The sequence below is a fragment of the Corella eumyota genome, chromosome 6 (genome assembly GCF_963082875.1).
Source record: "Corella eumyota chromosome 6, kaCorEumy4.1, whole genome shotgun sequence".
Lineage (NCBI taxonomy): Eukaryota > Metazoa > Chordata > Ascidiacea > Phlebobranchia > Corellidae > Corella > Corella eumyota.
In genome coordinates this window covers 8,679,889-8,704,489 of record NC_137495.1, presented here as the reverse complement: position 1 = coordinate 8,704,489, position 24,601 = coordinate 8,679,889, and the positions used below count along the sequence as shown (strand labels likewise).

General features: G+C 24.3%; 44 non-coding genes and 1 pseudogene across 44 annotated transcripts; all 45 read right to left on the bottom strand.

The window, feature by feature from the left end:
• Positions 1-120: 120 nt before the first annotated feature.
• LOC145758049 (U6 spliceosomal RNA) lies at positions 121-229 on the bottom strand. Its single transcript, XR_014286051.1, has one exon. It is a non-coding gene; the product is annotated as a U6 spliceosomal RNA (small nuclear RNA).
• Positions 230-664: 435 nt separating this feature from the next.
• LOC145757834 (U6 spliceosomal RNA) lies at positions 665-773 on the bottom strand. Its single transcript, XR_014285849.1, has one exon. It is a non-coding gene; the product is annotated as a U6 spliceosomal RNA (small nuclear RNA).
• Positions 774-1,216: 443 nt separating this feature from the next.
• On the bottom strand, positions 1,217-1,325 carry LOC145758013 (U6 spliceosomal RNA). Its single transcript, XR_014286017.1, has one exon. It is a non-coding gene; the product is annotated as a U6 spliceosomal RNA (small nuclear RNA).
• A 443-nt stretch (positions 1,326-1,768) lies between these two features.
• On the bottom strand, positions 1,769-1,877 carry LOC145758012 (U6 spliceosomal RNA). The gene has a single exon (XR_014286016.1). It is a non-coding gene; the product is annotated as a U6 spliceosomal RNA (small nuclear RNA).
• A 392-nt stretch (positions 1,878-2,269) lies between these two features.
• On the bottom strand, positions 2,270-2,378 carry LOC145758124 (U6 spliceosomal RNA). Its single transcript, XR_014286119.1, has one exon. It is a non-coding gene; the product is annotated as a U6 spliceosomal RNA (small nuclear RNA).
• Positions 2,379-2,815: 437 nt separating this feature from the next.
• Positions 2,816-2,924, bottom strand: LOC145758048 (U6 spliceosomal RNA). The gene has a single exon (XR_014286050.1). It is a non-coding gene; the product is annotated as a U6 spliceosomal RNA (small nuclear RNA).
• A 435-nt stretch (positions 2,925-3,359) lies between these two features.
• Positions 3,360-3,468, bottom strand: LOC145757832 (U6 spliceosomal RNA). The gene has a single exon (XR_014285847.1). It is a non-coding gene; the product is annotated as a U6 spliceosomal RNA (small nuclear RNA).
• Positions 3,469-3,906: 438 nt separating this feature from the next.
• Positions 3,907-4,015, bottom strand: LOC145757762 (U6 spliceosomal RNA). The gene has a single exon (XR_014285780.1). It is a non-coding gene; the product is annotated as a U6 spliceosomal RNA (small nuclear RNA).
• A 443-nt stretch (positions 4,016-4,458) lies between these two features.
• On the bottom strand, positions 4,459-4,567 carry LOC145757737 (U6 spliceosomal RNA). Its single transcript, XR_014285758.1, has one exon. It is a non-coding gene; the product is annotated as a U6 spliceosomal RNA (small nuclear RNA).
• A 443-nt stretch (positions 4,568-5,010) lies between these two features.
• On the bottom strand, positions 5,011-5,119 carry LOC145758077 (U6 spliceosomal RNA). The gene has a single exon (XR_014286076.1). It is a non-coding gene; the product is annotated as a U6 spliceosomal RNA (small nuclear RNA).
• A 439-nt stretch (positions 5,120-5,558) lies between these two features.
• Positions 5,559-5,667, bottom strand: LOC145757800 (U6 spliceosomal RNA). The gene has a single exon (XR_014285816.1). It is a non-coding gene; the product is annotated as a U6 spliceosomal RNA (small nuclear RNA).
• Positions 5,668-6,105: 438 nt separating this feature from the next.
• Positions 6,106-6,214, bottom strand: LOC145757798 (U6 spliceosomal RNA). Its single transcript, XR_014285815.1, has one exon. It is a non-coding gene; the product is annotated as a U6 spliceosomal RNA (small nuclear RNA).
• Positions 6,215-6,644: 430 nt separating this feature from the next.
• Positions 6,645-6,753, bottom strand: LOC145758147 (U6 spliceosomal RNA). The gene has a single exon (XR_014286142.1). It is a non-coding gene; the product is annotated as a U6 spliceosomal RNA (small nuclear RNA).
• Positions 6,754-7,191: 438 nt separating this feature from the next.
• LOC145757942 (U6 spliceosomal RNA) lies at positions 7,192-7,300 on the bottom strand. Its single transcript, XR_014285949.1, has one exon. It is a non-coding gene; the product is annotated as a U6 spliceosomal RNA (small nuclear RNA).
• A 440-nt stretch (positions 7,301-7,740) lies between these two features.
• On the bottom strand, positions 7,741-7,849 carry LOC145758059 (U6 spliceosomal RNA). The gene has a single exon (XR_014286060.1). It is a non-coding gene; the product is annotated as a U6 spliceosomal RNA (small nuclear RNA).
• A 442-nt stretch (positions 7,850-8,291) lies between these two features.
• On the bottom strand, positions 8,292-8,400 carry LOC145758191 (U6 spliceosomal RNA). The gene has a single exon (XR_014286183.1). It is a non-coding gene; the product is annotated as a U6 spliceosomal RNA (small nuclear RNA).
• A 441-nt stretch (positions 8,401-8,841) lies between these two features.
• Positions 8,842-8,950, bottom strand: LOC145757722 (U6 spliceosomal RNA). The gene has a single exon (XR_014285744.1). It is a non-coding gene; the product is annotated as a U6 spliceosomal RNA (small nuclear RNA).
• Positions 8,951-9,392: 442 nt separating this feature from the next.
• On the bottom strand, positions 9,393-9,501 carry LOC145757915 (U6 spliceosomal RNA). Its single transcript, XR_014285924.1, has one exon. It is a non-coding gene; the product is annotated as a U6 spliceosomal RNA (small nuclear RNA).
• A 420-nt stretch (positions 9,502-9,921) lies between these two features.
• LOC145758176 (U6 spliceosomal RNA) lies at positions 9,922-10,026 on the bottom strand. The gene has a single exon (XR_014286169.1). It is a non-coding gene; the product is annotated as a U6 spliceosomal RNA (small nuclear RNA).
• Positions 10,027-10,467: 441 nt separating this feature from the next.
• Positions 10,468-10,576, bottom strand: LOC145758051 (U6 spliceosomal RNA). Its single transcript, XR_014286053.1, has one exon. It is a non-coding gene; the product is annotated as a U6 spliceosomal RNA (small nuclear RNA).
• A 429-nt stretch (positions 10,577-11,005) lies between these two features.
• Positions 11,006-11,114, bottom strand: LOC145758194 (U6 spliceosomal RNA). Its single transcript, XR_014286186.1, has one exon. It is a non-coding gene; the product is annotated as a U6 spliceosomal RNA (small nuclear RNA).
• A 438-nt stretch (positions 11,115-11,552) lies between these two features.
• On the bottom strand, positions 11,553-11,661 carry LOC145758112 (U6 spliceosomal RNA). Its single transcript, XR_014286109.1, has one exon. It is a non-coding gene; the product is annotated as a U6 spliceosomal RNA (small nuclear RNA).
• A 437-nt stretch (positions 11,662-12,098) lies between these two features.
• Positions 12,099-12,207, bottom strand: LOC145757887 (U6 spliceosomal RNA). The gene has a single exon (XR_014285899.1). It is a non-coding gene; the product is annotated as a U6 spliceosomal RNA (small nuclear RNA).
• A 429-nt stretch (positions 12,208-12,636) lies between these two features.
• LOC145758193 (U6 spliceosomal RNA) lies at positions 12,637-12,745 on the bottom strand. Its single transcript, XR_014286185.1, has one exon. It is a non-coding gene; the product is annotated as a U6 spliceosomal RNA (small nuclear RNA).
• Positions 12,746-13,183: 438 nt separating this feature from the next.
• LOC145757796 (U6 spliceosomal RNA) lies at positions 13,184-13,292 on the bottom strand. The gene has a single exon (XR_014285813.1). It is a non-coding gene; the product is annotated as a U6 spliceosomal RNA (small nuclear RNA).
• Positions 13,293-13,732: 440 nt separating this feature from the next.
• On the bottom strand, positions 13,733-13,841 carry LOC145758133 (U6 spliceosomal RNA). The gene has a single exon (XR_014286129.1). It is a non-coding gene; the product is annotated as a U6 spliceosomal RNA (small nuclear RNA).
• A 442-nt stretch (positions 13,842-14,283) lies between these two features.
• On the bottom strand, positions 14,284-14,392 carry LOC145758120 (U6 spliceosomal RNA). The gene has a single exon (XR_014286115.1). It is a non-coding gene; the product is annotated as a U6 spliceosomal RNA (small nuclear RNA).
• Positions 14,393-14,835: 443 nt separating this feature from the next.
• LOC145758011 (U6 spliceosomal RNA) lies at positions 14,836-14,944 on the bottom strand. Its single transcript, XR_014286015.1, has one exon. It is a non-coding gene; the product is annotated as a U6 spliceosomal RNA (small nuclear RNA).
• A 443-nt stretch (positions 14,945-15,387) lies between these two features.
• LOC145758009 (U6 spliceosomal RNA) lies at positions 15,388-15,496 on the bottom strand. Its single transcript, XR_014286013.1, has one exon. It is a non-coding gene; the product is annotated as a U6 spliceosomal RNA (small nuclear RNA).
• Positions 15,497-15,939: 443 nt separating this feature from the next.
• On the bottom strand, positions 15,940-16,048 carry LOC145758174 (U6 spliceosomal RNA). Its single transcript, XR_014286167.1, has one exon. It is a non-coding gene; the product is annotated as a U6 spliceosomal RNA (small nuclear RNA).
• Positions 16,049-16,490: 442 nt separating this feature from the next.
• On the bottom strand, positions 16,491-16,599 carry LOC145758047 (U6 spliceosomal RNA). The gene has a single exon (XR_014286049.1). It is a non-coding gene; the product is annotated as a U6 spliceosomal RNA (small nuclear RNA).
• A 434-nt stretch (positions 16,600-17,033) lies between these two features.
• Positions 17,034-17,142, bottom strand: LOC145757949 (U6 spliceosomal RNA). The gene has a single exon (XR_014285956.1). It is a non-coding gene; the product is annotated as a U6 spliceosomal RNA (small nuclear RNA).
• Positions 17,143-17,584: 442 nt separating this feature from the next.
• On the bottom strand, positions 17,585-17,693 carry LOC145758121 (U6 spliceosomal RNA). The gene has a single exon (XR_014286116.1). It is a non-coding gene; the product is annotated as a U6 spliceosomal RNA (small nuclear RNA).
• Positions 17,694-18,136: 443 nt separating this feature from the next.
• Positions 18,137-18,245, bottom strand: LOC145758008 (U6 spliceosomal RNA). The gene has a single exon (XR_014286012.1). It is a non-coding gene; the product is annotated as a U6 spliceosomal RNA (small nuclear RNA).
• A 443-nt stretch (positions 18,246-18,688) lies between these two features.
• Positions 18,689-18,797, bottom strand: LOC145758180 (U6 spliceosomal RNA). Its single transcript, XR_014286173.1, has one exon. It is a non-coding gene; the product is annotated as a U6 spliceosomal RNA (small nuclear RNA).
• Positions 18,798-19,233: 436 nt separating this feature from the next.
• LOC145758045 (U6 spliceosomal RNA) lies at positions 19,234-19,342 on the bottom strand. Its single transcript, XR_014286047.1, has one exon. It is a non-coding gene; the product is annotated as a U6 spliceosomal RNA (small nuclear RNA).
• A 436-nt stretch (positions 19,343-19,778) lies between these two features.
• On the bottom strand, positions 19,779-19,887 carry LOC145758173 (U6 spliceosomal RNA). The gene has a single exon (XR_014286166.1). It is a non-coding gene; the product is annotated as a U6 spliceosomal RNA (small nuclear RNA).
• A 436-nt stretch (positions 19,888-20,323) lies between these two features.
• On the bottom strand, positions 20,324-20,432 carry LOC145758044 (U6 spliceosomal RNA). The gene has a single exon (XR_014286046.1). It is a non-coding gene; the product is annotated as a U6 spliceosomal RNA (small nuclear RNA).
• Positions 20,433-20,866: 434 nt separating this feature from the next.
• LOC145757819 (U6 spliceosomal RNA) lies at positions 20,867-20,975 on the bottom strand. Its single transcript, XR_014285834.1, has one exon. It is a non-coding gene; the product is annotated as a U6 spliceosomal RNA (small nuclear RNA).
• Positions 20,976-21,417: 442 nt separating this feature from the next.
• LOC145757879 (U6 spliceosomal RNA) lies at positions 21,418-21,526 on the bottom strand. Its single transcript, XR_014285891.1, has one exon. It is a non-coding gene; the product is annotated as a U6 spliceosomal RNA (small nuclear RNA).
• A 442-nt stretch (positions 21,527-21,968) lies between these two features.
• On the bottom strand, positions 21,969-22,077 carry LOC145757943 (U6 spliceosomal RNA). The gene has a single exon (XR_014285950.1). It is a non-coding gene; the product is annotated as a U6 spliceosomal RNA (small nuclear RNA).
• A 439-nt stretch (positions 22,078-22,516) lies between these two features.
• LOC145757895 (U6 spliceosomal RNA) lies at positions 22,517-22,625 on the bottom strand. The gene has a single exon (XR_014285906.1). It is a non-coding gene; the product is annotated as a U6 spliceosomal RNA (small nuclear RNA).
• A 429-nt stretch (positions 22,626-23,054) lies between these two features.
• LOC145758202 (U6 spliceosomal RNA) lies at positions 23,055-23,163 on the bottom strand. Its single transcript, XR_014286193.1, has one exon. It is a non-coding gene; the product is annotated as a U6 spliceosomal RNA (small nuclear RNA).
• A 438-nt stretch (positions 23,164-23,601) lies between these two features.
• LOC145757900 (U6 spliceosomal RNA) lies at positions 23,602-23,710 on the bottom strand. Its single transcript, XR_014285911.1, has one exon. It is a non-coding gene; the product is annotated as a U6 spliceosomal RNA (small nuclear RNA).
• Positions 23,711-24,153: 443 nt separating this feature from the next.
• Positions 24,154-24,253, bottom strand: LOC145758115 (U6 spliceosomal RNA; annotated as a pseudogene).
• Positions 24,254-24,601: the final 348 nt, after the last annotated feature.

Here is a 24,601-nt window from a genome sequence, read left to right as displayed (position 1 = left end):
AAATAAATCTAGTTTGCTTTTATATTATGCTGTAACGATTATCGCCTAAACTAGTTAAATTTTCATTTAGAAATCACAAATTTGTTTTTTAAATTAAAAAAACTCTTTTTCAACGGTAATAAAAATATGGAACGCTTCACGAATTTGCGTGTCATCCTTGCGCAGAGGCCATGCTAATCTTCTCTGTATCATTCCAATTTTAGTATATGTACCGCTATTAAGCAATTACGTTTACCTTGGTAAATAAAGGCACATTTAATCAAAAGCAGTTTTAAAATCTTCGCTTTGTTACAGACGCAAATTCTATACTTGCGACCATCACAAATGTTTCGAGGAATTTAATTGTTTTTATTATTAAAACTCATTTTTTTTTTTATCATGTCAATAAAATTGTTATTGATTTAATATCTGTTTTTTTTTATAATTTTTTTCAATTTTTTTACTTATAGCTTTTTTTGTACAATTTTAATAATACATTTTTGTTTAAATTTTTTTTTAATTTATTTATTATGAAAGACTTTTAAAACATATTTTATTTATCAAATAAATCTAGTTTGTTTTTTTATATTATGCTGTAAATATTATCGCCTAATCTTAGTTAAATTTTCATTTAGAAATCACAGATTTGTTTTTTAAATTAAAAAAACTCTTTTTCAACGGTGATAAAAATATGGAACGCTTTACGATTTTGCGTGTCATCCTTGCGCAGGGGCCATGCTAATCTTCTCTGTATTGTTCCAATTTTAGTATATGTACCGCTATTAAGCAAGTACGTTTACCTTGGTAAATAAAGTCACATTTAATCAAAAGCACTTTTAATATCTTGGCTTTGTTACACACAAAATTTCTATACTAGCGACCATCACAAGTGTTTGGAGGAATTTTATTGTTTTTATTATTAAAACTCATTTTTTTCTTTATCATGTGATGTCAATAAAATTGTTATTGTCTTAGTATCTGTTTTGTTTTATATAAATTTTATCAATTTTTTTACTTATAGCTTTTTTTGTACAATTTTAATAATACATTTTTGTTTAAATTTTTTTTTAACTTATTTATTATCAAAGAATTTTAAACCATATTTTATTTATTAAATAAATCGAGTCTGTTTTTTTATATTATGCTGTAACGATTATCGCCTAATCTTAGTTAAATTTTCATTTAGAAATCACAGATTTGTTTTTTCAAATTAAAAAAATTCTTTTTCAACGGTAATAAAATTATAGAACGCTTCATGATTTTGCGTGTCATCTTTGCGCAGGGGCCATGCTAATCTTCTCTGTATTGTTCCAATTTTAGTATATGTACCGCTATTAAGCAAGTACGTTTACCTTGGTAAATAAAGTCACATTTAATCAAAAGCACTTTTAAAATATTCGCTTTGTTACACACAAAATTTCTATACTTGCGACCATCACAAGTGTTTGGAGGAATTTTATTGTTTTTATTATTAAAACTCATTTTTTTCTTTAGCATGTGATGTCAATAAAATTGTTATTGTCTTAGTATCTGTTTTGTTTTATATAAATTTTTTCTATTTTTTTACTTATAGTTTTTTTTGTACAATTTTAATAATACATTTTTGTTTAAATTTTTTTTTAACTTATTTATTATCAAATAATTTTAAACCATATTTTATTTATCAAATAAATCTAGTCTGTTTTTTTATATTATGCTGTAACGATTATCGCCTAATCTTAGTTAAATTTTCATTTAGAAATCACAGATTTGTTTTTTCAAATTAAAAAAATTCTTTTTCAACGGTAATAAAATTATAGAACGCTTCATGATTTTGCGTGTCATCTTTGCGCAGGGGCCATGCTAATCTTCTCTGTATTGTTCCAATTTTAGTATATGTACCGCTATTAAGCAAGTACGTTTACCTTGGTAAATAAAGTCACTTTTAATCAAAAGCACTTTTAATATCTTCGCTTTGTTACACACAAAATTTCTATACTTGCGACCATCACAAGTGTTTGGAGGAATTTTATTGTTTTTATTATTAAAACTCATTTTTTTCTTTATCATGTGATGTCAATAAAATTGTTATTGTCTTTTTTTGTACAATTTTAATAATACATTTTTGTTTAAATTTTTTTTTAACTTATTTATTATCAAAGAATTTTAAACCATATTTTATTTATTAAATAAATCTAGTCTGTTTTTTTATATTATGCTGTAACGATTATCGCCTAATCTTAGTTAAATTTTCATTTAGAAATCACAGATTTGTTTTTTCAAATTAAAAAAATTCTTTTTCAACGGTAATAAAAATATAGAACGCTTCATGATTTTGCGTGTCATCCTTGCGCAGGGACCAAGCTTATCTTCTCTGTATTGTTTCAATTTTAGAATATGTACCGCTATTAAGCAAGTACGTTTACCTTGGTAAATAAAGTCACATTTAATCAAAAGCACTTTTAATATCTTCGCTTTGTTACACACAAAATTTCTATATTGCGACCATCACAAGTGTTTGGTGTAATTTTATTGTTTTTATTATTAAAACTCATTTTTTTCTTTATCATGTGATGTCAATGAAATTGTTATTGTCTTAGTATCTGTTTTGTTTGATATAATTTTTTTCAATATTTTTACTTATAGCTTTTTTGTACAATTTTAATAATACATTTTTGTTTAAATTTTTTTTTAACTTATTTAATATCAAATAATTTTAAACCATATTTTATTTATCAAATAAATCTAGTTTGCTTTTATATTATGCTGTAACGATTATCGCCTAAACTAGTTAAATTTTCATTTAGAAATCACAAATTTGTTTTTTAAATTAAAAAAACTCTTTTTCAACGGTAATAAAAATATGGAACGCTTCACGAATTTGCGTGTCATCCTTGCGCAGAGGCCATGCTAATCTTCTCTGTATCATTCCAATTTTAGTATATGTACCGCTATTAAGCAATTACGTTTACCTTGGTAAATAAAGGCACATTTAATCAAAAGCAGTTTTAAAATCTTCGCTTTGTTACAGACGCAAATTCTATACTTGCGACCATCACAAATGTTTCGAGGAATTTAATTGTTTTTATTATTAAAACTCATTTTTTTTTTTATCATGTCAATAAAATTGTTATTGATTTAATATCTGTTTTTTTTTATAATTTTTTTCAATTTTTTTACTTATAGCTTTTTTTGTACAATTTTAATAATACATTTTTGTTTAAATTTTTTTTTAATTTATTTATTATGAAAGACTTTTAAAACATATTTTATTTATCAAATAAATCTAGTTTGTTTTTTTATATTATGCTGTAAATATTATCGCCTAATCTTAGTTAAATTTTCATTTAGAAATCACAGATTTGTTTTTTAAATTAAAAAAACTCTTTTTCAACGGTGATAAAAATATGGAACGCTTTACGATTTTGCGTGTCATCCTTGCGCAGGGGCCATGCTAATCTTCTCTGTATTGTTCCAATTTTAGTATATGTACCGCTATTAAGCAAGTACGTTTACCTTAGTAAATAAAGTCACATTTAATTAAAAGCACTTTTAATATCTTCGGTTTGTTACAGACGAAAATTCTATACTTGCGACCATCACAAATGTTTGGAGGAATTTTATTGTTTTTATTATTAAAACTCATTTTTTTCTTTATCATGTGATGTCAATAAAATTGTTATTGTCTTAGTATCTGTTTTGTTTGATATAATTTTTTTCAATATTTTTACTTATAGCTTTTTTGTACAATTTTAATAATACATTTTTGTTTAAATTTTTTTTTAACTTATTGAATATCAAATAATTTTAAACCATAATTTATTTATCAAATAAATCTAGTTTGCTTTTATATTATGCTGTATCGATTATTGCCTAAACTAGTTAAACTTTCATTTAGAAATCACAGATTTGTTTTTTAAATTAAAAAAACTCTTTTTCAACGGTAATAAATATATGGAACGCTTCACGATTTTGCGTGTCATCCTTGCGCAGGGGCCATGCTAATCTTCTCTGTATCGTTCCAATTTAAGTATATGTACCGCTAATAAGCAAGTACGTTTAATTTGATAAATAAAGTCACATTTAATCAAAAGCACTTTTAATATCTTCGCTTTGTTACACACAAAAATTCTATACTTGCGACCATCACAAATGTTTGGAGGAATTTTATTGTTTTTATTATTAAAACTCATTTTTTTCTTTATCATGTGATGTCAATAAAATTGTTATTGTCTTAGTATCTGTTTTGTTTTATATAAATTTTTTTAATTTTTTTACTTATAGCTTTTTTTGTACAATTTTAATAATACATTTTTGTTTAAATTTTTTTTTAACTTATTTATTATCAAAGAATTTTAAACCATATTTTATTTATCAAATAAATCTAGTTTGTTTTTTTATATTATGCTGTAACGATTATCGCCTAATCTTAGTTAAATTTTTATTTAGAAATCACAGATGTGATTTTTCAAATTAAAAAAATTCTTTTTCAACGGTAATAAAAATATAGAACGCTTCATGATTTTGCGTGTCATCCTTGCGCAGGGGCCATGCTAATCTTCTCTGTATCGTTCCAATTTTAGTATATGTACCGCTATTAAGCAAGTACGTTTACCTTGGTAAATAAAGTCACATTTAATCAAGAGCACTTTTAATATCTTCGCTTTGTTACACACGAAAATTCTATACTTGCGACCATCACCAGTGTTTGGAGGAATTTTATTGTTTTTATTATTAAAACTCATTTTTTTCTTTATCATGTGATGTCAATAAAATTGTTATTGATTTAGTATCTGTTTTGTTTTATATAATGTTTTTCAATTTTTTTACTTATAGCTTTTTTTGTACAATTTTAATAATACATTTTTGTTTAAATTTTTTTTTAACTTATTTATTATCAAAGAATTTTAAACCATATTTTATTTATCAAATAAATCTAGTTTGTTTTTTTATATTATGCTGTAACGATTATCGCCTAATCTTAGTTAAATTTTTATTTAAAAATCACAGATTTGTTTTTTCAAAGTAAAAAAATTCTTTTTCAACGGTAATAAAATTATAGAACGCTTCATGATTTTGCGTGTCATCCTTGCGCAGGGGCCATGCTTATCTTTTCTGTATTGTTTCAATTTTAGTATATGTACCGCTATTAAGCAAGTACGTTTACCTTGGTAAATAAAGTCACATTTAATCAAAAGCACTTTTAATATCTTCGCTTTGTTACATACAAAATTTCTATACTTGCGACCATCACAAGTGTTTGGAGGAATTTTATTGTTTTTATTATTAAAACTCATTTTTTTCTTTATCATGTGATGTCAATAAAATTGTTATTGTCTTAGTATCTGTTTTGTTTGATATAATTTTTTTTAATATTTTTACTTATAGCATTTTTGTACAATTTTAATAATACATTTTTGTTTAAATTTTTTTTTAACTTATTTAATATCAAATAATTTTAAACCATAATTTATTTATCAAATAAATCTAGTTTGCTTTTATATTATGCTGTAACGATTATCGCCTAAACTAGTTAAACTTTCATTTAGAAATCACAGATTTGTTTTTTTAAATTAAAAAAACTCTTTTTCAACGGTAATAAATATATGGAACGCTTCACGATTTTGCGTGTCATCCTTGCGCAGGGGCCATGCTAATCTTCTCTGTATCGTTCCAATTTTAGTATATGTACCGCTATTAAGCAAGTACGTTTACTTTCTTAAATAAAGTCACATTTAATCAAAAGCACTTTTAATATCTTCGCTTTGTTACACACGAAAATTCTATACTTGCGACCATCACAAGTGTTTGGAGGAATTTTATTGTTTTTATTATTAAAACTCATTTTTTTCTTTATCATGTGATGTCAATAAAATTGTTATTGTCTTAGTATTTGTTTTGTTTGATATAATTTTTTTCAATATTTTTACTTATAGCTTTTTTGTACAATTTTAATAATACATTTTTGTTTAAATTTTTTTTTAACTTATTTAATATCAAATAATTTTAAACCATAATTTATTTATTAAATAAATCTGGTTTGCTTTTATATTATGCTGTATCGATTATCGCCTAAACTAGTTAAACTTTCATTTAGAAATCACAGATTTGTTTTTTAAATTAAAAAAACTCTTTTTCAACGGTAATAAATATATGGAACGCTTCACGATTTTGCGTGTCATCCTTGCGCAGGGGCCATGCTAATCTTCTCTGTATCGTTCCAATTTTAGTATATGTACCGCTATTAAGCAAGTACGTTTACTTTGGTAAATAAAGTCACATTTAATCAAAAGCACTTTTAAAATCTTCGCTTTGTTACAGACGCAAATTCTATACTTGCGACCATCACAAATGTTTGGAGGAATTTTATTGTTTTTATTATTAAAACTCATTTTTTTCTTTATCATGTAATGTCAATAAAATTGTTATTGCCTTAGTATCTGTTTTGTTTTATATAACTTTTTTTACTTACAGCTTTTTTTGTACAACTTTAATAATACATTTTTGTTTAAATTTTTTTTTAACTTATTTATTATCAAAGAATTTTAAACCACATTTTATTTATCAAATAAATGTAGTGTGCTTTTATATTATGCTGTAACGATTATCGCCTAAACTAGTTAAATTTTTATTTAGAAATCACAGATTTGTTTTTTAAATTAAAAAAACTTTTTTTCAACGGTAATAAAAATATGGAACGCTTCACGAATTTGCGTGTCATCTTTGCGCAGGGGCCAAGCTAATCTTCTCTGTATCGCTCCAATTTTAGTATATGTACCGCTATTAAGCAAGTACGTTTACCTTGGTAAATAAAGTCACATTTAATCAAAAGCACTTTTAATATCTTCGGTTTGTTACAAACGAAAATTCTATACTTGCGACCATCACAAGTGTATGGAGGAATTTTATTGTTTTTATTATTAAAACTCATTTTTTTCTTTATCATGTGATGTCAATAAAATTGTTATTGTCTTAGTATCTGTTTTGTTTGATATAATTTTTTTCAATATTTTTACTTATAGCTTTTTTGTACAATTTTAATAATACATTTTTGTTTAAATTTTTTTTTAACTTATTTAATATCAAATAATTTTAAACCATAATTTATTTATCAAATAAATCTAGTTTGCTTTTATATTATGCTGTATCGAGTATCGCCTAAACTAGTTAAATTTTCATTTAGAAATCACAGATTTGTTTTTTAAATTAAAAAAACTCTTTTTCAACGGTAATAAATATATGGAACGCTTCACGATTTTGCGTGTCATCCTTGCGCAGAGGCCATGCTAATCTTCTCTGTATTGTTCCAATTTTAGTATATGTACCGCTATTAAGCAAGTACGTTTTCTTTGGTAAATAAAGTCACATTTAATCAAAAGCACTTTTAATATCTTCGCTTTGTTACACACGAAAATTCTATACTTGCGACCATCACAAATGTTTGGAGGAATTTTATTGTTTTTATTATTAAAACTCATTTTTTTCTTTATCATGTGATGTCAATAAAATTGTTATTGTCTTAGTATCTGTTTTGTTTTATATAAATTTTTTCAATTTTTTTACTTATAGCTTTTTTTGTACAATTTTAATAATACATTTTTGTTTAAATTTTTTTTTAACTTATTTAATATCAAATAATTTTAAACCATATTTTATTTATCAAATAAATGTAGTTTGCTTTTATATTATGCTGTAACGATTATCGCCTAAACTTGGTTAAATTTTTCTTTAGAAATCACAGATTTGTTTTTTAAATTAATAAAACTCTTTTTCAACGGTAATAAAAATATAGAACGCTTCATGATTTTGCGTGTCATCTTTGCGCAGGGGCCATGCTTATCTTCTCTGTATTGTTCCAATTTTAGTATATGTACCGCTATTAAGCAAATACGTTTACCTTGGTAAATAAAGTCACATTTAATCAAAAGCACTTTTAATATCTTCGCTTTGTTACACACAAAATTTCTATACTTGCGACCATCACAAGTGTTTGGAGGAATTTTATTGTTTTTATTATTAAAACTCATTTTTTTCTTTATCATGTGATGTCAATAAAATTGTTATTGTCTTAGTATCTGTTTTGTTTGATATATTTTTTTTCAATATTTTTACTTATAGCTTTTTTGTACAATTTTAATAATACATTTTTGTTTAAATTTTTTTTTAACTTATTTATTATCAAAGAATTTTAAAGCATATTTTATTTATCAAATAAATCTAGTTTGTTTTTTTATATTATGCTGTAACGATTATCGCCTAATCTTAGTTAAATTTTCATTTAGAAATCACAGATTTGTTTTTTCAAATTAAAAAAATTCTTTTTCAACGGTAATAAAAATACAGAACGCTTCATGATTTTGCGTGTCATTCTTGCGCAGGGGCCATGCTTATCTCCTCGGTATTGTTCCAATTTTAGTATATGTACCGCTATTAAGCAAGTACGTTTTCTTTGGTAAATAAAGTCACATTTAATCAAAAGCACTTTTAATATCTTCGCTTTGTTACACACAAAATTCTATACTTGCAACCATCACAAGTGTTTGGAGGAATTTTATTGTTTTTATTATTAAAACTCATTTTTTTCTTTATCATGTGATGTCAATAAAATTGTTATTGTCTTAGTATCTGTTTTGTTTGATATAATTTTTTTCAATATTTTTACTTATAGCTTTTTTTGTACAATTTTAATAATACATTTTTGTTTAAATTTTTTTTTAACTTATTTATTATCAAAAAATTTAAACCATATTTTATTTATCAAATAAATCTAGTTTGTTTTTTTATATTATGCTGTAACGATTTATGCCTAATCTTAGTTAAATTTTCATTTAGAAATCACAGATTTGTTTTTTCAAATTAAAAAAATTCTTTTTCAACGATAATAAAAATATAGAACGTTTCATGATTTTGCGTGTCATCCTTGCGCAGGGGCCATGCTAATCTTCTCTGTATTGTTCCAATTTTAGTATATGTACCGCTATTAAGCAAGTACGTTTACCTTGGTAAATAAAGTCACATTTAATCAAAAGCACGTTTAATATCTTCGCTTTGTTACACACGAAAATTCTATACTTGCGACCATCACAAAGTTTGAAGGAATTTTATCGTTTTTATTATTAAAACTCATTTTTTTCTTTATCATGTGATGTCAATAAAATTGTTATTGTCTTAGTATCTGTTTTGTTTTATATAAATTTTTTCAATTTTTTTACTTATAGCTTTTTTTGTACAATTTTAATACTACATTTTTGTTTAAATTTTTTTTTAACTTATTTATTATCAAAGAATTTTAAACCATATTTTATTTATCAAATAAATCTAGTTTGTTTTTTTATATTATGCTGTAACGATTATCGCCTAATCTTAGTTAAATTTTCATTTAGAAATCACAGATTTGTTTTTTCAAATTAAAAAAATTCTTTTTCAACGATAATAAAAATTTAGAACGCTTCATGATTTTGCGTGTCATCTTTGCGCAGGGGCCATGCTAATCTTCTCTGTATTGTTCCAATTTTAGTATATGTACCGCTATTAAGCAAGTACGTTTACCTTGGTAAATAAAGTCACATTTAATCAAAAGCACTTTTAATAATTCTATACTTGCGACCATCACAAGTGTTTGGAGGAATTTTATTGTTTTTATTATTAAAACTCATTTTTTTCTTTATCATGTGATGTCAATAAAGTTGTTATTGATTTAGTATCTGTTTTGTTTTATATAATGTTTTTCAATTTTTTTACTTATAGCTTTTTTTGTACAATTTTAATAATACATTTTTGTTTAAATTTTTTTTTAACTTATTTATTATCAAAGAATTTTAAACCATATTTTATTTATCAAATAAATCTAGTTTGTTTTTTTATATTATGCTGTAACGATTATTGCCTAATCTTAGTTAAATTTTCATGTAGAAATCACAGATTTGTTTTTTCAAATTAAAAAAATTCTTTTTCAACGGTAATAAAAATACAGAACGCTTCATGATTTTGCGTGTCATCCTTGCGCAGGGGCCATGCTTATCTCCTCTGTATTGTTCCAATTTTAGTATATGTACCGCTATTAAGCAAGTAGGTTTACTTTGGTAAATAAAGTCACATTTAATCAAAAGCACTTTTAATATCTTCGCTTTGTTACACACGAAAATTCTATACTTGCGACCATCACAAATGTTTGGAGGAACTTTATTGTTTTTATTATTAAAACTCATTTGTTTCTTTATTATGTGATGTCAATAAAATTGTTATTGTCTTAGTATTTGTTTTGTTTTATATAATTTTTTTAATTTTTTTACTTATAGCTTTTTTGTACAATTTTAATAATACATTTTTGTTTCAATTTTTTTTAACTTATTTAATATCAAATAATTTTAAACCATAATTTATTTATCAAATAAATGTAGTTTGCTTTTATATTATGCTGTAACGATTATCGCCTAAACTTGGTTAAATTTTTCTTTAGAAATCACAGATTTGTTTTTTAAATTAAAAAAACTCTTTTTCAACGGTAATAAAAATATGGAACGCTTCACGATTTTGCGTGTCATCCTTGCGCAGGGGCCATGCTAATCTTCTTTGTATTGTTCCAAATTTAGTATATGTATCGCTATTAAGCAAGTACGTTTACCTTGGTAAATAAAGTCACATTTAATCAAAAGCACTTTTAAAATCTTCGCTTTGTTACAGACGCAAATTCTATACTTGCGACCATCACAAATGTTTGGAGGAATTTTATTGTTTTTATTATTAAAACTCATTTTTTTCTTTATCATGTGATGTCAATAAAATTGTTATTGCCTTAGTATCTGTTTTGTTTTATATAATTTTTTTACTTATAGCTTTTTTTGTACAACTTTAATAATACATTTTTGTTTAAATTTTTTTTTAACTTATTTATTATCAAAGAATTTTAAACCATATTTTATTTATCAAATAAATGTAGTGTGCTTTTATATTATGCTGTAACGATTATCGCCTAAACTAGTTAAATTTTCATTTAGAAATCACAAATTTGTTTTTTAAATTAAAAAAACTCTTTTTCAACGGTAATAAAAATATGGAACGCTTCACGAATTTGCGTGTCAACTTTGCGCAGGGGCCAAGCTAATCTTCTCTGTATCGCTCCAATTTTAGTATATATACCGCTATTAAGCAAGTACGTTTACCTTGGTAAATAAAGTCACATTTAATCAAAAGCACTTTTAATATCTTCGCTTTGTTACACACAAAATTTCTATACTTGCGACCATCACAAGTGTTTGGAGGAATTTTATTGTTTTTATTATTAAAACTCATTTTTTTCTTTATCATGTGATGTCAATAAAATTGTTATTGTCTTAGTATTTGTTTTGTTTGATATAATTTTTTTCAATATTTTTACTTATAGCTTTTTTGTACAATTTTAATAATACATTTTTGTTTAAATTTTTTTTTAACTTATTTAATATCAAATAATTTTAAACCATAATTTATTTATCAAATAAATCTAGTTTGCTTTTATATTATGCTGTATCGATTATCGCCTAAACTAGTTAAACTTTCATTTAGAAATCACAGATTTGTTTTTTAAATTAAAAAAACTCTTTTTCAACGGTAATAAATATAAGGAACGCTTCACGATTTTGCGTGTCATCCTTGCGCAGAGGCCATGCCAATCTTCTCTGTATTGTTCCAATTTTAGTATATGTACCGCTATTAAGCAAGTACGTTTATTTTGGTAAATAAAGTCACATTTAATCAAAAGCACTTTTAATATCTTCGCTTTGTTACACACGAAAATTCTATACTTGCGACCATCACAAATGTTTGGAGGAATTTTATTGTTTTTATTATTAAAACTCATTTGTTTCTTTATTATGTGATGTCAATAAAATTGTTATTGTCTTAGTATTTGTTTTGTTTTATATAATTTTTTCAATTTTTTTACTTATAGCTTTTTTGTACAATTTTAATAATACATTTTTGTTTCAATTTTTTTTAACTTATTTAATATCAAATAATTTTAAACCATAATTTATTTATCAAATAAATGTATTTTGCTTTTATATTATGCTGTAACGATTATCGCCTAAACTTGGTTAAATTTTTCTTTAGAAATCACAGATTTGTTTTTTAAATTAAAAAAACTCTTTTTCAACGGTAATAAAAATATGGAACGCTTCACGATTTTGCGTGTCATCCTTGCGCAGGGGCCATGCTAATCTTCTTTGTATTGTTCCAATTTTAGTATATGTACCGCTATTAAGCAAGTACGTTTACCTTGGTAAATAAAGTCACATTTAATCAAAAGCACTTTTAAAATCTTCGCTTTGTTACAGACGCAAATTCTATACTTGCGACCATCACAAATGTTTGGAGGAATTTTATTGTTTTTATTATTAAAACTCATTTTTTTCTTTATCATGTGATGTCAATAAAATTGTTATTGCCTTAGTATCTGTTTTGTTTTATATAATTTTTTTACTTATAGTTTTTTTTGTACAACTTTAATAATACATTTTTGTTTAAATTTTTTTTTAACTTATTTATTATCAAAGAATTTTAAACCATATTTTATTTATCAAATAAATGTAGTGTGCTTTTATATTATGCTGTAACGATTATCGCCTAAACTAGTTAAATTTTCATTTAGAAATCACAAATTTGTTTTTTAAATTAAAAAAACTCTTTTTCAACGGTAATAAAAATATGGAACGCTTCACGAATTTGCGTGTCAACTTTGCGCAGGGGCCAAGCTAATCTTCTCTGTATCGCTCCAATTTTAGTATATATACCGCTATTAAGCAAGTACGTTTACCTTGGTAAATAAAGTCACATTTAATCAAAAGCACTTTTAATATCTTCGGTTTGTTACAAACGAAAATTCTATACTTGCGACCATCACAAGTGTATGGAGGAATTTTATTGTTTTTATTATTAAAACTCATTTTTTTCTTTATCATGTGATGTCAATAAAATTGTTATTGTCTTAGTATCTGTTTTGTTTGATATAATTTTTTTCAATATTTTTACTTATAGATTTTTTGCACAATTTTAATAATACATTTTTGTTTAAATTTTTTTTTAACTTATTTAATATCAAATAATTTTAAACCATAATTTATTTATCAAATAAATCTAGTTTGCTTTTATATTATGCTGTATCGAGTATCGCCTAAACTAGTTAAATTTTTATTTAGAAATCACAGATTTGTTTTTTAAATTAAAAAAACTCTTTTTCAACGGTAATAAATATATGGAACGCTTCACGATTTTGCGTGTCATCCTTGCGCAGGGGCCATGCTAATCTTCTCTGTATCGTTCCAATTTTAGTATATGTACCGCTATTAAGCAAGTACGTTTTCTTTGGTAAATAAAGTCACATTTAATCAAAAGCACTTTTAATATCTTCGCTTTGTTACACACGAAAATTCTATACTTGCGACCATCACAAATGTTTGGAGGAATTTTATTGTTTTTATTCTTAAAACTCATTTTTTTCTTTATCATGTGATGTCAATAAAATTGTTATTGTCTTAGTATCTGTTTTGTTTTATATAAATTTTTTCAATTTTTTTACTTATAGCTTTTTTTGTACAATTTTAATAATACATTTTTGTTTAAATTTTTTTTTAACTTATTTAATATCAAATAATTTTAAACCATATTTTATTTATCAAATAAATGTAGTTTGCTTTTATATTATGCTGTAACGATTATCGCCTAAACTTGGTTAAATTTTTCTTTAGAAATCACAGATTTGTTTTTTAAATTAAAAAAACTCTTTTTCAACGGTAATAAAAATATGGAACGCTTCACAAATTTGCGTGTCATCTTTGCGCAGAGGCCAAGCTAATCTTCTCTGTATCGTTCCAATTTTAGTAAATGTACCGCTATTAAGCAAGTACGTTTAACTTGGTAAATAAAGTCACATTTAATCAAAAGCACTTTTAATATCTTTGGTTTGTTACAGACGAAAATTCTATACTTGCGACCATCACAAGTGTTTGGAGGAATTTTATTGTGTTTATTATTAAAACTCATTTTTTTCTTTATCATGTGATGTCAATAAAATTGTTATTGTCTTAGTATCTGTTTTGTTTGATATAATTTTTTTCAATATTTTTACTTATAGCTTTTTTGTACAATTTTAATAATACATTTTTGTTTAAATTTTTTTTTAACTTATTTAATATCAAATAATTTTAAACCATATTTTATTTATCAAATAAATCTAGTTTGTTTTTTTATATTATGCTGTAACGATTATCGCCTAATTTTAGTTAAATTTTTATTTAGAAATCACAGATTTGTTTTTTCAAATTAAAAAAATTCTTTTTCAACGATAATAAAATTATAGAACGCTTTATGATTTTGCGTGTCATCTTTGCGCAGGGGCCATGCTAATCTTCTCTGTATTGTTCCAATTTTAGTATATGTACCGTTATTAAGCAAGTACGTTTACCTTGGTAAATAAAGTCACATTTAATCAAAAGCACTTTTAATATCTTCGCTTTGTTACACACAAAATTTCTATACTTGCGACCATCACAAGTGTTTGGAGGAATTTTATTGTTTTTATTATTAAAACTCATTTTTTTCTTTATCATGTGATGTCAATAAAATTGTTATTGTCTTAGTATCTGTTTTGTTTTATATAAATTTTTTCAATTTTTTTACTTATAGCTTTTTTTGTACAATTTTAATAATACATTTTTGTTTAAATTTTTTTTTAACTTATTTATTATCAAAGAATTTTAAACCATATTTTATTTATCAAATAAATCTAGTCTGTTTTTTTATATTATGCTGTAACGATTATCGCCTAATCTTAGTTAAATTTTCATTTAGAAATCACAGATTTGTTTTTTCAAATTAAAAAAATTCTTTTTCAACGGTAATAAAATTATAGAACGCTTCATGATTTTGCGTGTCATCTTTGCGCAGGGGCCATGCTAATCTTCTCTGTATTGTTCCAATTTTAGTATATGTACCGCTATTAAGCAAGTACGTTTACCTTGGTAAATAAAGTCACATTTAATCAAAAGCACTTTTAATATCTTCGCTTTGTTACACACAAAATTTCTATACTTGCGACCATCACAAGTGTTTGGAGGAATTTTATTGTTTTTATTATTAAAACTCATTTTTTTCTTTATCATGTGATGTCAATAAAATTTATATTGATTTAATATCTGTTTTGTTTTATATAATTTTTTTCAATCTTTTTACTTATAGCTTTTTTTGTACAATTTTAATAATACATTTTTGTTTAAATTTTTTTTTAACTTATTTATTATCAAAGAATTTTAAACCATATTTTATTTATCAAATAAATCTAGTTTGTTTTTTTATATTATGCTGTAACGATTATCGCCTAATCTTAGTTAAATTTTCATTTAGAAATCACAGATTTGTTTTTTCAAATTAAAAAAATTCTTTTTCAACGGTAATAAAATTATAGAACGCTTCATGATTTTGCGTGTCATCTTTGCGCAGGGGCCATGCTAATCTTCTCTGTATTGTTCCAATTTTAGTATATGTACCGCTATTAAGCAAGTACGTTTACCTTGGTAATTAAAGTCACATTTAATCAAAAGCACTTTTAATATCTTCGCTTTGTTACACACAAAATTTCTATACTTGCGACCATCACAAGTGTTTGGAGGAATTTTATTGTTTTTATTATTAAAACTCATTTTTTTCTTTATCATGTGATGTCAATAAAATTGTTATTGATTTAGTATCTGTTTTGTTTTATATAATTTTTTTCAATTTTTTTACTTATAGCTTTTTTTGTACAATTTTAATAATACATTTTTGTTTAAATTTTTTTTTAACTTATTTATTATCAAAGAATTTTAAACCATATTTTATTTATCAAATAAATCTAGTTTGTTTTTTTATATTAAGCTGTAACGATTATCGCCTAATCTTAGTTAAATTTTCATTTAGAAATCACAGATTTGTTTTTACAAATTAAAAAAATTTTTTTTCAACGGTAATGAAAATATAGAACGCTTCATGATTTTGCGTGTCATCCTTGCGCAGGGACCAAGCTTATCTTCTCTGTATTGTTTCAATTTTAGAATATGTACCGCTATTAAGCAAGTACGTTTACCTTGGTAAATAAAGTCACATTTAATCAAAAGCACTTTTAATATCTTCGCTTTGTTACACACAAAATTTCTATATTGCGACCATCACAAGTGTTTGGTGTAATGTAATTTTATTGTTTTTATTATTAAAACTCATTTTTTTCTTTATCATGTGATGTCAATGAAATTGTTATTGTCTTAGTATCTGTTTTGTTTGATATAATTTTTTTCAATATTTTTACTTATAGCTTTTTTGTACAATTTTAATAATACATTTTTGTTTAAATTTTTTTTTAACTTATTTAATATCAAATAATTTTAAACCATATTTTATTTATCAAATAAATCTAGTTTGCTTTTATATTATGCTGTAACGATTATCGCCTAAACTAGTTAAATTTTCATTTAGAAATCACAAATTTGTTTTTTAAATTAAAAAAACTTTTTTTCAACGGTAATAAAAATATGGAACGCTTCACGAATTTGCGTGTCATCCTTGCGCAGAGGCCATGCTAATCTTCTCTGTATCATTCCAATTTTAGTATATGTACCGCTATTAAGCAATTACGTTTACCTTGGTAAATAAAGGCACATTTAATCAAAAGCAGTTTTAAAATCTTCGCTTTGTTACAGACGCAAATTCTATACTTGCGACCATCACAAATGTTTCGAGGAATTTAATTGTTTTTATTATTAAAACTCTTTTTTTTTTTATCATGTCAATAAAATTGTTATTGATTTAATATCTGTTTTTTTTTATAAATTTTATCAATTTTTTTACTTATAGCTTTTTTTGTACAATTTTAATAATACATTTTTGTTTAAATTTTTTTTTAACTTATTTATTATGAAAGACTTTTAAAACATATTTTATTTATCAAATAAATCTAGTTTGTTTTTTTATATTATGCTGTAAATATTATCGCCTAATCTTAGTTAAATTTTCATTTAGAAATCACAGATTTGTTTTTTAAATTAAAAAAACTCTTTTTCAACGGTGATAAAAATATGGAACGCTTCACGATTTTGCGTGTCATTCTTGCGCAGGGGCCATGCTAATCTTCTCTGTATTGTTCCAATATTAGTATATGTACCGCTATTAAGCAAGTACGTTTACCTTGGTAAATAAAGTCACATTTAATCAAAAGCACTTTTAATATCTTCGCTTTGTTACACACAAAATTTCTATACTTGCGACCATCACAAGTGTTTGGAGGAATTTTATTGTTTTTATTATTAAAACTCATTTTTTTCTTTATCATGTGATGTCAATAAAATTGTTATTGTCTTAGTATTTGTTTTGTTTGATATAATTTTTTTCAATATTTTTACTTATAGCTTTTTTGTACAATTTTAATAATACATTTTTGTTTAAATTTTTTTTTAACTTATTTAATATCAAATAATTTTAAACCATAATTTATTTATCAAATAAATCTAGTTTGTTTTTTTATATTATGCTGTAACGATTATCGCCTAATCTTAGTTAAATTTTCATTTAGAAATCACAGATTTGTTTTTTCAAATTAAAAAAATTCTTTTTCAACGATAATAAAATTATAGAACGCTTTATGATTTTGCGTGTCATCTTTGCGCAGGGGCCATGCTAATCTTCTCTGTATTGTTCCAATTTTAGTATATGTACCGTTATTAAGCAAGTACGTTTACCTTGGTAAATAAAGTCACATTTAATCAAAAGCACTTTTAATATCTTCGCTTTGTTACACACAAAATTTCTATACTTGCGACCATCACAAGTGTTTGGAGGAATTTTATTGTTTTTATTATTAAAACTCATTTTTTTCTTTATCATGTGATGTCAATAAAATTGTTATTGTCTTAGTATCTGTTTTGTTTTATATAAATTTTTTCAATTTTTTTACTTATAGCTTTTTTTGTACAATTTTAATAATACATTTTTGTTTAAATTTTTTTTTAACTTATTTATTATCAAAGAATTTTAAACCATATTTTATTTATCAAATAAATCTAGTCTGTTTTTTTATATTATGCTGTAACGATTATCGCCTAATCTTAGTTAAATTTTAATTTAGAAATCACAGATTTGTTTTTTCAAATTAAAAAAATTCTTTTTCAACGGTAATAAAATTATAGAACGCTTCATGATTTTGCGTGTCATCTTTGCGCAGGGGCCATGCTAATCTTCTCTGTATTGTTCCAATTTTAGTATATGTACCGCTATTAAGCAAGTACGTTTACCTTGGTAAATAAAGTCACATTTAATCAAAAGCACTTTTAATATCTTTGCTTTGTTACACACAAAATTTCTATACTTGCGACCATCACAAGTGTTTGGAGGAATTTTATTGTTTTTATTATTAAAACTCATTTTTTTCTTTATCATGTGATGTCAATAAAATTGTTATTGATTTAGTATCTGTTTTGTTTTATATAATTTTTTTCAATTTTTTTACTTATAGCTTTTTTTGTACAATTTTAATAATACATTTTTGTTTAAATTTTTTTTTAACTTATTTATTATCAAAGAATTTTAAACCATATTTTATTTATCAAATAAATCTAGTTTGTTTTTTTATATTAAGCTGTAACGATTATCGCCTAATCTTAGTTAAATTTTCATTTAGAAATCACAGATTTGTTTTTATAAATTAAAAAAATTTTTTTTCAACGGTAATGAAAATATAGAACGCTTCATGATTTTGCGTGTCATCCTTGCGCAGGGACCAAGCTTATCTTCTCTGTATTGTTTCAATTTTAGATTATGTACCGCTATTAAGCAAGTACGTTTACCTTGGTAAATAAAGTCACATTTAATCAAAAGCACTTTTAATATCTTCGCTTTGTTACACACAAAATTTCTATATTGCGACCATCACAAGTGTTTGGTGTAATTTTATTGTTTTTATTATTAAAACTCATTTTTTTCTTTATCATGTGATGTCAATGAAATTGTTATTGTCTTAGTATCTGTTTTGTTTGATATAATTTTTTTCAATATTTTTACTTATAGCTTTTTTGTACAATTTTAATAATACATTTTTGTTTAAATTTTTTTTTAACTTATTTAATATCAAATAATTTTAAACCATATTTTATTTATCAAATAAATCTAGTTTGCTTTTATATTATGCTGTAACGATTATCGCCTAAACTAGTTAAATTTTCATTTAGAAATCACAAATTTGTTTTTTAAATAAAAAAACTCTTTTTCAACGGTAATAAAAATATGGAACGCTTCACGAATTTGCGTGTCATCCTTGCGCAGAGGCCATGCTAATCTTCTCTGTATCATTCCAATTTTAGTATATGTACCGCTATTAAGCAATTACGTTTACCTTGGTAAATAAAGGCACATTTAATCAAAAGCAGTTTTAAAATCTTCGCTTTGTTACAGACGCAAATTCTATACTTGCGACCATCACAAATGTTTCGAGGAATTTAATTGTTTTTATTATTAAAACTCATTTTTTTTTTTATCATGTCAATAAAATTGTTATTGATTTAATATCTGTTTTTTTTTATAATTTTTATCAATTTTTTTACTTATAGCTTTTTTTGTACAATTTTAATAATACATTTTTGTTTAAATTTTTTTTTAACTTATTTATTATCAAAGAATTTTAAACCATATTTTATTTATCAAATAAATCTAGTTTGTTTTTTTATATTAAGCTGTAACGATTATCGCCTAATCTTAGTTAAATTTTCATTTAGAAATCACAGATTTGTTTTTACAAATTAAAAAATTTTTTTTTCAACGGTAATGAAAATATAGAACGCTTCATGATTTTGCGTGTCATCCTTGCGCAGGGACCAAGCTTATCTTCTCTGTATTGTTTCAATTTTAGAATATGTACCGCTATTAAGCAAGTACGTTTACCTTGGTAAATAAAGTCACATTTAATCAAAAGCACTTTTAATATCTTCGCTTTGTTACACACAAAATTTCTATATTGCGACCATCACAAGTGTTTGGTGTAATTTTCTTGTTTTTATTATTAAAACTCATTTTTTTCTTTATCATGTGATGTCAATGAAATTGTTATTGTCTTAGTATCTGTTTTGTTTGATATAATTTTTTTCAATATTTTTACTTATAGCTTTTTTGTACACTTTTAATAATACATTTTTGTTTAAATTTTTTTTTAACTTATTTAATATCAAATAAATTTAAACCATATTTTATTTATCAAATAAATCTAGTTTGCTTTTATATTATGCTGTAACGATTATCGCCTAAACTAGTTAAATTTTCATTTAGAAATCACAAATTTGTTTTTTAAATAAAAAAACTCTTTTTCAACGGTAATAAAAATATGGAACGCTTCACGAATTTGCGTGTCATCCTTGCGCAGAGGCCATGCTAATCTTCTCTGTATCATTCCAATTTTAGTATATGTACCGCTATTAAGCAATTACGTTTACCTTGGTAAATAAAGGCACATTTAATCAAAAGCAGTTTTAAAATCTTCGCTTTGTTACAGACGCAAATTCTATACTTGCGACCATCACAAATGTTTCGAGGAATTTAATTGTTTTTATTATTAAAACTCATTTTTTTTTTTATCATGTCAATAAAATTGTTATTGATTTAATATCTGTTTTTTTTTATAATTTTTATCAATTTTTTTACTTATAGCTTTTTTTGTACAATTTTAATAATACATTTTTGTTTAAATTTTTTTTTAACTTATTTATTATGAAAGACTTTTAAAACATATTTTATTTATCAAATAAATCTAGTTTGTTTTTTATATTATGCTGTAAATATTATCGCCTAATCTTAGTTAAATTTTCATTTAGAAATCACAGATTTGTTTTTTAAATTAAAAAAACTCTTTTTCAACGGTGATAAAAATATGGAACGCTTCACGATTTTGCGTGTCATCCTTGCGCAGGGGCCATGCTAATCTTCTCTGTATTGTTCCAATATTAGTATATGTACCGCTATTAAGCAAGTACGTTTACCTTGGTAAATAAAGTCACATTTAATCAAAAGCACTTTTAATATCTTCGCTTTGTTACACACAAAATTTCTATACTTGCGACCATCACAAGTGTTTGGAGGAATTTTATTGTTTTTATTATTAAAACTCATTTTTTTCTTTATCATGTGATGTCAATAAAATTGTTATTGTCTTAGTATTTGTTTTGTTTGATATAATTTTTTTCAATATTTTTACTTATAGTTTTTTTGTACAATTTTAATAATACATTTTTGTTTAAATTTTTTTTTAACTTATTTAATATCAAATAATTTTAAACCATAATTTATTTATCAAATAAATCTAGTTTGTTTTTTTATATTATGCTGTAACGATTATCGCCTAATTTTAGTTAAATTTTCATTTAGAAATCACAGATTTGTTTTTTCAAATTAAAAAAATTCTTTTTCAACGGTAATAAAAATATAGAACGCTTCATGATTTTGCGTGTCGTCCTTGCGCAGGGGCCATGCTAATCTTCTCTGTATTGTTCCAATTTTAGTATATGTACCGCTATTAAGCAAGTACGTTTACCTTGGTAAATAAAGTCACATTTAATCAAAAGCACTTTTAATATCTTTGCTTTGTTACAGACGCAAATTCTATACTTGCGACCATCACAAGTGTTTGGAGGAATTTTATTGTTTTTATTATTAAAACTCATTCTTTTCTTTATCATGTGATGTCAATAAACATGTTATTGATTTAGTATCTGTTTTGTTTTATATAATTTTTTTCAATTTTTTTACTTATAGCTTTATTTGTACAATTTTAATAATACATTTTTGTTTAAATTTTTTTTAACTTATTTATTATCAAAGAATTTTAAACCATATTTTATTAATCAAATAAATCTAGTTTGTTTTTTTATATTATGCTGTAACGATTATCGCCTAATCTTAGTTAAATTTTCATTTAGAAATCACAGATTTGTTTTTTCAAATTAAAAAAATTCTTTTTCAACGGTAATAAAAAAATGGAACGCTTCATGATTTTGCGTGTCATCCTTGCGCAGGGGCCATGCTAAGCTTCTCTGTATTGTTCCAATTTTAGTATATGTACCGCTATTAAGCAAGTACGTTTACCTTGGTAAATAAAGTCACATTTAATCAAAAGCACTTTTAATATCTTCGCTTTGTTACACACAAAATTTCTATACTTGCGACCATCACAAGTGTTTGGAGGAATTTTATTGTTTTTATTATTAAAACTCATTCTTTTCTTTATCATGTGATGTCAATAAAATTGTTATTGTCTTAGTATCTGTTTTGTTTGATATAATTTTTTTCAATTTTTTTACTTATAGCTTTTTTGTACAATTTTAATAATACATTTTTGTTTCAATTTTTTTTTAACTTATTTAATATCAAATAATTTTAAACCATATTTTATTTATCAAATAAATGTAGTTTGCTTTTATATTATGCTGTAACGATTATCGCCTAAACTTGGTTAAATTTTTCTTTAGAAATCACAGATTTGTTTTTTAAATTAAAAAAACTCTTTTTCAACGGTAATAAAAATATGGAACGCTTCACGATATTGCGTGTCATCCTTGCGCAGGGGCCATGCTAATCTTCTTTGTATCGTTCCAATTTTAGTATATGTACCGCTATTAAGCAAGTACGTTTACCTTGGTAAATAAAGTCACATTTAATCAAAAGCACTTTTAAAATCTTCGCTTTGTTACAGACGCAAATTCTATACTTGCGACCATCACAAATGTTTAGAGGAATTTTATTGTTTTTATTATTAAAACTCATCTTTTTCTTTATCATGTGATGTCAATAAAATTGTTATTGTCTTAGTATCTGTTTTGTTTTATATAATATTTTTACTTATAACTTTTTTGTACAATTTTAATAATACATTTTTGTTTAAATTTTTTTTTAACTTATTTAATATCAAATAATTTTAAACCATAATTTATTTATCAAATAAATCTAGTTTGCTTTTATATTATGCTGTATCGAGTATCGCCTAAACTAGTTAAATTTTCATTTAGAAATCACAGATTTGTTTTTTAAATTAAAAAAAACTTTTTTTCAACGGTAATAAATATATGGAACGCTTCACGAATTTGCGTGTCATCTTTGCGCAGGGGCCAAGCTAATCTACTCTGTATCGCTCCAATTTTAGTATATGTACCGCTATTAAGCAAGTACGTTTACCTTGGTAAATAATGTCACATTTAATCAAAAGCACTTTTAATATCTTCGGTTTGTTACAGACGAAAATTCTATACTTGCGACCATCACAAGTGTTTGGAGGAATTTTATTGTTTTTATTATTAAAACTCATTTTTTTCTTTATCATGTGATGTCAATAAAATTGTTATTGTCTTAGTATCTGTTTTGTTTGATATAATTTTTTTCAATATTTTTACTTATAGCTTTTTTGTACAATTTTAATAATACATTTTTGTTTAAATTTTGTTTTAACTTATTTAATATCAAATAATTTTAAACCATAATTTATTTATCAAATAAATCTAGTTTGCTTTTATATTATGCTATATCGAGTCTCGCCTAAACTAGTTAAATTTTCATTTAGAAATCACAGATTTGTTTTTTAAATTAAAAAAACTCTTTTTCAACGGTAATAAATATATGGAACGCTTCACGATTTTGCGTGTCATCCTTGCGCAGGGGCCATGCTTATCTTCTCTGTATTGTTCCAATTTTAGTATATGTACCGCTATTAAGCAAGTACGTTTTTTTTGGTAAATAAAGTCACATTTAATCAAAAGCACTTTTAATATCTTCGCTTTGTTACACACGAAAATTCTATACTTGCGACCATCACAAATGTTTGGAGGAATTTTATTGTTTTTATTATTAAAACTCATTTTTTTCTTTATCATGTGATGTCAATAAAATTGTTATTGTCTTAGTATCTGTTTTGTTTTATATAAATTTTTTCAATTTTTTTACTTATAGCTTTTTTTGTACAATTTTAATAATACATTTTTGTTTAAATTTTTTTTTAACTTATTTATTATCAAAGAATTTTAAACCATATTTTATTTATCAAATAAATCTAGTTTGTTTTTTTATATTATGCTGTAACGATTATCGCCTAATCTTAGTTAAATTTTCATTTAGAAATCACAGATTTGTTTTTTCAAATTAAAAAAATTCTTTTTCAACGGTAATAAAAATATAGAACGCTTTATGATTTTGCGTGTCATCCTTGCGCAGGGGCCATGCTAATCTTCTCTGTATCGTTCCAATTTTAGTATACCGCTATTAAGCAAGTACGTTTACCTTGGTAAATAAAGTCACATTTAAACAAAAGCACTTTTAAAATCTTCGCTTTGTTACAGACGCAAATTCTATACTTGCGACCATCACAAGTGTTTGGAGGAATTTTATTGTTTTTATTATTAAAACTCATTTTTTTCTTTATCATGTGATGTCAATAAAATTGTTATTGTCTTAGTATCTGTTTTGTTTTATATAATTTTTTTACTTATAGCTTTTTTTGTACAACTTTAATAATACATTTTTGTTTAAATTTTTTTTAACTTATTTAATATCAAATAATTTTAAACCATATTTTATTTATCAAATAAATGTAGTGTGCTTTTATATTATGCTGTAA